The sequence below is a fragment of the Amblyomma americanum genome, chromosome 5 (assembly GCF_052857255.1).
Source record: "Amblyomma americanum isolate KBUSLIRL-KWMA chromosome 5, ASM5285725v1, whole genome shotgun sequence".
Taxonomy (NCBI): domain Eukaryota; kingdom Metazoa; phylum Arthropoda; class Arachnida; order Ixodida; family Ixodidae; genus Amblyomma; species Amblyomma americanum.
In genome coordinates, this window is record NC_135501.1 from 64,369,378 (window position 1) to 64,379,073 (window position 9,696).

Here is a 9,696-nt window from a genome sequence, read left to right on the forward strand (position 1 = left end):
CTACCCAACCTACCCTTGTCAAAACACATCAATGAGAAAAATCATATAATTGATGCAATTAGGTTGGCAATCCTAAAGGGTGGGTTCAACAACACCCGGGAAAGAGAGCAATGCGAGTCGTACTTTATTTACAAATTTAGAACAATTTCCCCCGTCATTAATGAATGTCCGGGTGTATTGTCGTTCATCCGCGCCTTGAAGGGCCAGTGCTGACCTTACCAGTGCCGGCGTGGCATACCACAGTCGTTTCTCGCCAGCAGCATCTTTATCAAGCTTCACCCATCCCCTTACACAAAGCTATTAATCCCCCCCACTACTATCTTCCCAGTTCGACCACCTTGCCGAGCCCCATGCAATTGAAAAACCCTCCTGAAACGCTCCCGCCATTACACTCATCCCCATCACGTCCCTTTCCCAAACTCGGATGCGTTGCTGCCTTTTTTCTTTTCTTCTTTATTGCGCGAGCGCGTGTGTATGTGTTCATGCACAGGGTAAGGGTGTCTAGTTAAGCTCACTGCACCGCTGATTCCGCCTTGACTTTTCGTGCCGAAGAGGCTCCAGGTGACGGAAGTCTCTTGCCCTGTCTGCATTTTAACGCAATAGCGTTAAGGAGCTCGTGTCGCAGAAAAGCCGGTGTCGTCGGTGTCCTTGGCCGTGAGCGAAAAATGGCGCATCTCGGTGGACACCTGAACCGTGCCGTAAAATCCCTTCTTTTAGGGCCCGTGCGGTACGGGTGTCGAACGAGAATTGTGACACAGGCGTCGTTTCTTTTCCTTCAAACTAATTTTCATTTCAATTTCTTTCCCTTACGGCCTGGTTCGGGTGTCCACCGAGATAAGTGAGACAGGCGTCCTTTCCTTATCACGGTGGCCTGGCTGCTTGCGCCTTTCGGGGGGCCAAGACGTTTCCTCTGGGAGGCTGCGGCTGACCCACCAGACTGAAGTTCAACAGCGTCCACTTCCATCACTGTCACCAAAAAAGAAACAGTGGTTTCATTATAATGTCGTAGATCAGGAAAAAAAACTGAAGAGGAGAAGGGACGGTGCTCTGGCGTAGAGCCGCTTCATCGTCTTCCACAGGTCGTCCATGCCGACCTTATCGAAAGGGGCACGTGGCGCTGCATTAGGTTGAAGGAGCTCCGGAAGCTTGGAGGGCCGGGGCCTTACGGCGCTGATATTGCCGACAGCTCTGGACGAAGCGTTTAGCACAGTGGCAAGTTCGGGCCAATAAAACAGCTGGCATATTCTGGAAAGCATGCGAGAGTATCGCAAATGCCCAGAAGTTGGTTCATCGTGCATGCAGAAAGGATTTCCTCTCGAGGAACTGTGGGAACTACGAGGAGGTAAGCTCGCGAACTGGAACCAGGGTTCTTATAGAGCACGCCTTGTTTCAGAAAAAACGGCGATAGGTGTCGAGAAAAACATTTGGGTATGGTGGCTGGTTTAACCTTCTAAATAATCGATGAGCGGTCGCAACACTACATTGGCCCGCTGTTGCGTTGACAGGTCAGAGGAATGGACAGCCCTAGGGAAACTGTTGTCGTCCTAAGAGTTGGGGGGTTACGAGCTCGACAGGCGCACGAGAGAGCGTGTCGGCGTCTTCATGCTTATGTTCAGAATTAGACTATGGTGAAGTCAAAATCCTGCAGGCGAAGGCTCCATCGCGCCAAGCTTTCACGTGGGTCGCGCACAGGGCTCGGCCGCACGTTCTTCAGGAAGGGAGGCAGTGAACTTCAATGTCAACTAATCCGAGCGCCACCAGCATCAACGTCTTTTTGCCTGAGCGCCACCTGGCAATATAAAGAAAGCCTATATATATATATATATATATATATATATATATATATATATATATATATATATATATATATATATATATATATATATATACATATATATATATGTGTGTGTGTGTAGCAGACAAGGTAGAGGAAATGTGGGACTCCTTTTGACAAACTTATGAAGGGAGCCAACAATCACCGAAACCAAGGTGCATAGGGGAATGTCATTTTAATTTTTTTTAATGTGTAGTGCTAATCAGTGGGATAATATTACCTAGATTAATATATCGCTTAAAGAAAATTACTTATAAAGCAGCAGAAAAAACAACCATGCCGCCGGTGGGATTCGAACCCACGACCTCCGGATATCGCGTCCGGTGCTCTTACCAACTTAGCTACGGCGACGGCTGTCCAATCTGCTGCTCTTGTGGGTATTTAGGTATATTGGGTGTAAGCGAACCTTGAGGGTGTTCACTAGCGCCACCCTTGTCCATAGCGGCGTACGTAGCACGTCCTGTAATACCGCAAGTGTGACGTAGAACTTTATCTAACGGCGAGGGCGGAAACTGTGCGAGAGCCCTCTTAAGCTACCTATGGCATCAAGACTGCCAGAACCGAGACCCCCGTTAAGCTATTAGCAGACAAGGCAAATGAAATGAGGGGCTCGTTTTGACAAACATATTAAGGAAGCCAGCAGTCACCGAAACCAAGGTGGATAGGGAGATGTTTTTCTACTTTTTTAAGTTCTAATGCCAATCAATTGGATTTAAAGAAAACTACTTATAAACCAGCAGAAAAAACAACCATATATATATACATATATATATATATATATATATATATATATATATATATATATATATATATATATATATATATATATATATATATATTGTTACGTGACGGCCAGAAGAATGAGACGCGGTGATCGATGGCAATGAGGTGATTTTAATGGCCGCTGGCCTAGCACGAGCGCTCCTGCCCGCGCCACTGCACAGTTCGTCGTCTTCTTCGTCACACTACCCGGGGCCACCGAGCGATCGTCCTGATCGGTGACAGAGTCGCGCGAAGTGGTTATGGACTTGACAGGATGCCATAGCAGTAATGACAAAGTGGTGAAGTGCTGGCCGCCACGATGAAAGAGATGAGCGAATGTGTCTAGGTCCGTGAAGCTTCCGCGCCGCAGGTCGCCAGGAGCCGGCGGTTGAGTCCCCAGAACACGCCGAACGGCCTGGGCACGTGAACGGTGTCTTCAGATATAAGCGGCGTCTCGGGTCGGTGGGGTCTCTAGGTCAGGTCGTTGCGTCGGGTTCAGTTCGTCGTGTTGAGTGGTCTGGGCGGAAAACGGGGCGGGGAACAGAGAGGTCGGTTCGGGTCTGAAAGGCTGGGGCAGGGCCGAGCGACGCAGGCAAAGAACTCACGGCCGACGACCACGGCTGACACAGGACGCCGAAACTCCCCGAACCAGGATGCTGATGATACCCCGCAAGCTCCACCAAATGTTACGTGACGGCCAGCCGAAGAATGAGACGCGGTGATCAATGGCAATGAGGTGATTTTAATGGCTGCTGGCCTAGCACGAGTGCTCCTGCCCGCGCCACTGCACAGTTCGTCGTCTTCTTCGTCACAATATATTGCCACGCGCCTTCGTAGATTGACGGAAGATCAATGGTTGGACGGATCGGTAGAGGAAAAAAAGAAAGAGGAGGAAGAGCCAACGGACGCTTGTAGGCTTCGTCGCGGTCCTGCTTCCATCAATCCCTGTGTGAATGAACCCCCGTGCGCGCTAAGCACGTAACAGTTTTGGTGGAGGGGCTGGATATCGACCACGCAGCATTCCATGTATAGAAGAAGCCATAAACTCGCTGGCTTATTACCTATGTTATCGGACATGACTGAAGATGACAATACCGAGCAACCAGGACAACTAGCCACAATGACGAGAGCTCCTGATATTCTTTATAAAACCTGAGGAAAACGTTGATGAGTGATTGAAACACTACGAAAGAGTGAGCAAATATAATCGCCGGAAGGACGCTACCAAACTGGCTAACCTGGTGTTCTTCCTTGCCGCCACTACATTCGACTGGTTCGACAATCATGATGATTCACTAAGTACTTCGGCTACCTTTACAAGCGAGATCAAAAAAAAATTATCCGACGAATCGGCAGAGAACAAGCGTGCAGAGAAGACATTGCTTCACCGGGCACAAGTTTCCGGTGAAACTTGCACTGCTTACATCTAAGCTGTCTTAAAGCGGTGCAGACCAATGTTGAAGACTGTCCTCCACATTCTATGGCAGATAAGATGAGAGAGATTGTGCGCGAGGAATTTTCCAGATCCAGAGACACCTTGGGCAGTGCAGAATATCTGCTGCACAGTTGAGCACCGCAAGCAGATGTCGCCGCCCTGTCCACTCCGTGGAGGAGGAGGAAAAACATTTATTCAGAGCACAAAAACTGGGTGGGTTCAGTACGAGAACCCATTGGTCGTCATCATAATCCGGCCCCTCTCAACCAGCGATTTCTGGTCGAGTGGGCTGTGGCTATGAAGGGTTGCCTCCCAGCGCTCATGAGTCGGATCTGGATTGCTGTCCAAGTCTGGGTTTTCTTGACATTCCCAAACCGCGTGAAAGAGTGTGCCAACTGCTCCACAGAAGGGGCAGGACGAATGGTAGGTTTCTGGGTACCATTTACTCATTAGGTAAGGATTGGGCAGAGTATTAGTTTGTTGTCGCCTGATTATGTGCTCTTCATATTTACTTAGGGTTTTGTGAGGAAGAGGATATTTCCTTCTTGTGATCTTATAGTACTCCGTAATTTCTGCGTAGCTTAGTAAGGGTGAGGGGTTGTCAATTATGTCAAAGAGAGGCTGCGTGCCAGATGCTCGAAGGAGGAGAGCTCGAGCAGCTGTGTTGGCCGCCTCATTGCCCGTCGTTGAGAGGTGCCCTGGCGTCCAGAAGATCTGGATGTTGTAAGGATTAGACCTTTCCAAAATTTCCCAACACGGAGCGCCAACGCGGCCTCTGAGGTAATAGCGTACCGCCGCTTGTGAGTCGGACATAACCGTTGCCTCGCTGTTCTGTGATATCGCTAGTGCGATAGCTGCTTCTTCAGCCGATGTGGTATCCACCGCTTGAATAAGGCTGCTTGCAATGATATCCCCCCGGGGTGAAACTGCTGCAATTGCTGCGACTCGTTATCGGGTCCAGCCGCATCGACGTAGATCGTGTCCTTGTTTCCATTCCAGCGCTTAGAGAGGTGTCTAGCTCTGGCTAGTCTCTGTCCTCTGTTATATTCCTCATTCATGCGTTTTGGTATGGGGTGAGTCGTAATGTGTGATCTCATCTGCATGGGCATGTCGATCTTGTCAGCGACTTCCCAGGGTGGACTGATTCTCAGCTTCTGTAATATTTTCCTGCCAGACTTAGATGTTGAGAGCCTGACAATTTGATTTACAGGGTGGGCCTCTATTAGTTCGTCGATGGTGTTATGGATCCCCAGCTGTAGTAAGCGCTTAGTGGATGTGCATATAGGGAGTCCCCGCGCCGTCTTAACTGCGTTTCGAATAATAACATCTAGTTGGTCTTTCTCCTTTTTGCTAAGCCGTAAATACGGGGTGGCGTATGTTAGTTTAGAGAGAATGAAAGCCTGAACTAATCTTAGGGCCTCCTCCTCTCTTAGCCCATTTCTTTTCTTGATTACCCGGCGTAGCATTCTAGAGACTTGTTCGGAATAGGCTTGGAGCTGTCTGATTGTAGTGGCGTTAGTGTTGCCGCTGGGTATGATGGCTCCCAGGATCTTGATCTCTTTATTGATCGGAATGCTCATAATCTGGACCGTAATGCCGACAGAGGGAGTGGACGGCAAAAGCCCCGTATTCTGCCTCTTGCCACGGTCGACCAGGAGTAACTCTGATTTCTCGGGAGAGCAGGTTAACCCATGCCTCGCCGCATGCTGGCACACGACATTCGCTGCTTCCTGAAGCCATCCTGGAATTTCCCCTTCATTACCACTGCAACACCATATCGTAATGTCGTCGGCGTATATAGCGTGCTCAATGCCTTGGATGCGGTCTAGCTTCTCTGGTAGCCCACGCATGGCCAGGTTGAAGAGAAGCGGAGACAAGACCGCTCCCTTCGGGGTGCCCTTGGAACCTAGATTGAACGGAGAGGAGGTCCAATCACCAATACTTATTGACGCTTTTCTATTGGAGAGAAAGTCCCTCGCGTAATTATATGTGCGGTCACCACAGTTGATGCTGTTAAGCTCATCGAGTATTCCCTGGTGGTTGACATTGTCAAATGCCCCTTTTAAATCGAGCGCAAGGATGGCCTTGACCTGACATCTGCCGGGGTTGTCCAGAATATTCTCTCTGATACGGAGGAGAATATCCTGTGTAGATAGCTTTTTATCTAAACCCGTACAGCGTGTCAGGGAGGATATCAGTCTACCTCAGGAGTCCTTTCAGTCGGGCGTTCACGACCCTCTCGAACAGTTTACCCAGACACGACGTCAGGGAGATCGGTCGTAAATGATCAATATCGCATGGCTTATTGGGTTTGGGAATAAATCGCACTAAAGCCAATTTCCAGGAGTCTGAGATCTGGCCCTTGTGCCAGCACTGCGTGTTGAAGTATTTCACTAATTTTCTTAAAGAGATGTCATCCATATTAAAGAGCATCTTGGTGTTTATCTGGTCCGGTCCAGGAGCGGTGTTCTTACGCATGACGTTAAGCTCCGCCCTCAGTTCCTCAACCGTTACGTCTTGGTCCATCTCTTCATTGGGTGCACCGGTATACGCAGGGAGAGGGTACGAGGATCCCAGATCGAGGAATTTCCGTACAAGTTCTGCAATGAGGGCTTCGTTGTCCCCTTTATAGCTGTGCAAGGCGTTACAGAGCGTGTCTGTTTGCTCTTTCCGGTTTTAGTTCGGCTCGATAAGGGATCTGAGGAGTCCCTATGCTTTAGCCGTGCCCATTCTACCGTTGAGCTCATCACACAGCTTGAGCCAGTTTTGGTTAGCGAGGTTATGTGCGTAGTCATCCGCTTCTTTGGTCAGTTCGGCAATCTTGGTATTCAGCTTGCGATTTAACTTTTCCCTTTTCCGCCTCCTTGTCAGAGATCTCCTGGCTTCCCACAAATGTAACAGGTGCGGGTCAACTGCCAGAGATTCCTCCGATGTGTTCGCTGTCGTAGAGTGCCTGGCGCCGGTTCTCGTCTGCAGCGCTGTTCATGCCTCAATATCTGTGATATCTTCGTCCGGGAGACGTGCGAGTTCCTCTCTCCACTTGTCCCAGTTCACAATCTTAGCTTTGCCAAATGGTTTCCGACATTTAACTCCCTGAACAGTGCAGGAGACGATGAAGTGATCACTGCCCAGGGACTCGCCAGTGTTAGACCAGGTGGCCTGCAGGCAGTTTTTCACAAGCGTGAGATCTGGACAGGTGTCTCTGCTGACGCTATTACCCGCTCTGGTGGGTTGCAAGGGATCCGTTAAGATTGTGAGCCCTTCTCTGTTAACGATCTCAAGGATCCTCCTACCTCTCGGGGTGTTAAAGTGATATCCCCATGCTTGATGAGGCGCATTGAAATCACCGGCTATGACGAGGGGGTCCTTACCTGCCCTCTTGATAAAATTATTAAATAGCGTGGCTATCTGACGACATGAGTCCGTGGGGCGACTGTACACGTTCAGTATGTGCAAACTGCGTTTTCCCCTGTTTTTGGGAAGAATTTCAATGTAAGCATGTTCGATATTTTCGGCTAGCGGTTCTTGCAGCGTTGCAGTAAACTCCTTGTGAACAAGTATTCCTAGGCTATGCTCGTCTCTAAAAGTTTTGTACCCCTTCATGCTGATGACCGTATTTGCTTTTTGAAGTACTATTACAGCAGGTGGCGTCTCCGACGTGTCGATGAAAAATTGAAGGCTTGCTTTTTTCTTTTTAAATCCCCGACAATTCCATTGGCAAATAATTGTTTCATGTCCCCTATGTGTCATGGTCCTTATTCGTCCTGTTCTGTAAGGGGGTGACTGTCAGCATATTTGGATTTCCTATTTCTGAAGTTCCACTCGTTGAGTTTGAATTTGAATTCGTCTCGGACTGTGGCAATGGCAGAGTTTATGTATTTCCTAGTGTTGGCGGACTCGTTTGCGAGCTCGTTTTTGACGATCTGAATAACTTGTAGGAACTTTTTATCCTGCTCCTCTATGTCAGCCCTCAGCTCTGCAATGACGCGCTCATAAACTGACTGTGAGTTTGGCCGGGCTTCGGGTGTTTTGTCGCGATTTATTTGTGACTGCAGCCTGACCAATTGAAGTTCAGCTCGCAACGCCTCGTTCTGTTTTTTTAGCTGAATAATTTCTGCTTTCAGGTCGTTAAACTCCTTAGATATCGCGTTTCCGGGGAGGGATGGAGGCAACCCAGCATAGCCCACCTTTACGATGTGTCTTGAGTCTTCTTGCTTCTCAGAAGACGGTCCGCGTTCTCGGGTGCGTGGCGTCTCCTGTGCCGGTGGATCCGCCTTAGATGCAAAGGAGACCGACCTGGTGGTCCCCTGCTCTTTATGATGTCTTGACTCTTCCGTCCCGGATCGGCCTGACGTGTTGCGACGTTGACTAGACTTAGATCTTGACCTGGACCTGGACGTAGAATTGGAGGCCGCTCTTCTTGATTCCTTCTTGTCGAACTGCTCTTTTCGGCTGGTGCGTACAGCTGCCGCGTAACTCTTGCTGGTGCCACTGGTTGTCGGTTTCTCTTCCTGATCATCGAAATGTTGATGTTTCCTAGGCTTATTGATGGGATCCAGAAACTTTGCTGTGCATTCCCTTGAGTAGGTGTGGTGATTCCCCTGGCATGCCGCACAAGTTGGGGTGCAATCGTGAGCTTCCCCGGGATTCAGCTTGCCGCACGAGTCACATTTCGATTCAACTGGGCTGGGGCAGACGTCCGGTCTATGTCCTTCCCTGCCGCACAGTACGCAAAACGGTCTAGTTTTCCTATAAAGAAAACATTTGCGCTCGATCCACCCGTACGTAACAAAGAAAGAGACTTTGTATCCACTGAACAGTATCACCGCCGAGTTGGATCTGCCGAGCCTTCGGACGCCTAATATTTCGTGGGTTTCTGAGGAAAAGTCTTTCTCTAGGTCTCTGTCTGATGCGTTGGGGTCAATCCCGTGCACCACCCCTTTGCATGAGTCTTGCACTGTTCTCACGTAGGCATTGAGGTGGTACTTTTTCCCGTCTAGGTTGATGTGATCGATCTTGGCAAGTACTGTGGCGTCTTTGACATGGGAAGTTGCCGCGATGATGATGTTTTGCTCTTCAATAACTCTGATGTAAGGTTCGGCGCGTAGCGTATTGCCACGTAACGCGTTTTCGAACGCGACGTTAAGTGGGTGTACACTCCCACCCCACATTTTTAGGTCCAAACGGTCTTTCGGCTTGATAATCACTTTAAATTCATACTTGTCGAGGTCAGGCAGTCTCGGGGGCCTTTTGAGGCTCGTGGAATCCGCTGCTGGTGACTTCGGGTCGTCATCGTATGCCTTCGGAGCCCAGTGCCCTTGTGCACGCTGTCCTGCCCTGAGGTATATCGTCTTCCATCCAGGTTCTGGCTATGAATTATCAAAGTTCCCCTCGCCTTGTTTGCTACTGCTCAGAGCACTTCCGAATCCTCCAGACTCGGGGTCGTAGCCATGGGTGTGGTCCACATCCATCGTCGAAGCCGTAGCGGAGTAGCTGCTCGCTGGTCAGGCCGAACGCGGCAACGGACGCCGGGCCCGGTGCCGAAGTCCCACTTTGCGGGCCCATCATAGCGGCGCTTCGTATATGGATGATCGGAGCAACTATGCTCAACGTTATGCCCACCAGCTGACAGGAAGGAGGCGGCCTATTCTGAAGACTGGTTCGT

At 49.6% G+C, this 9,696-nt stretch overlaps 1 non-coding gene across 1 annotated transcript; it reads right to left on the reverse strand.

Annotated features, from left to right (window-relative positions):
- Window positions 1–2,111: 2,111 nt before the first annotated feature.
- On the reverse strand, window positions 2,112–2,185 carry TRNAS-CGA (transfer RNA serine (anticodon CGA)). Its single transcript has one exon. It is a non-coding gene; the product is annotated as a tRNA-Ser (tRNA).
- Between the last annotated feature and the right edge of the window lie 7,511 nt (window positions 2,186–9,696).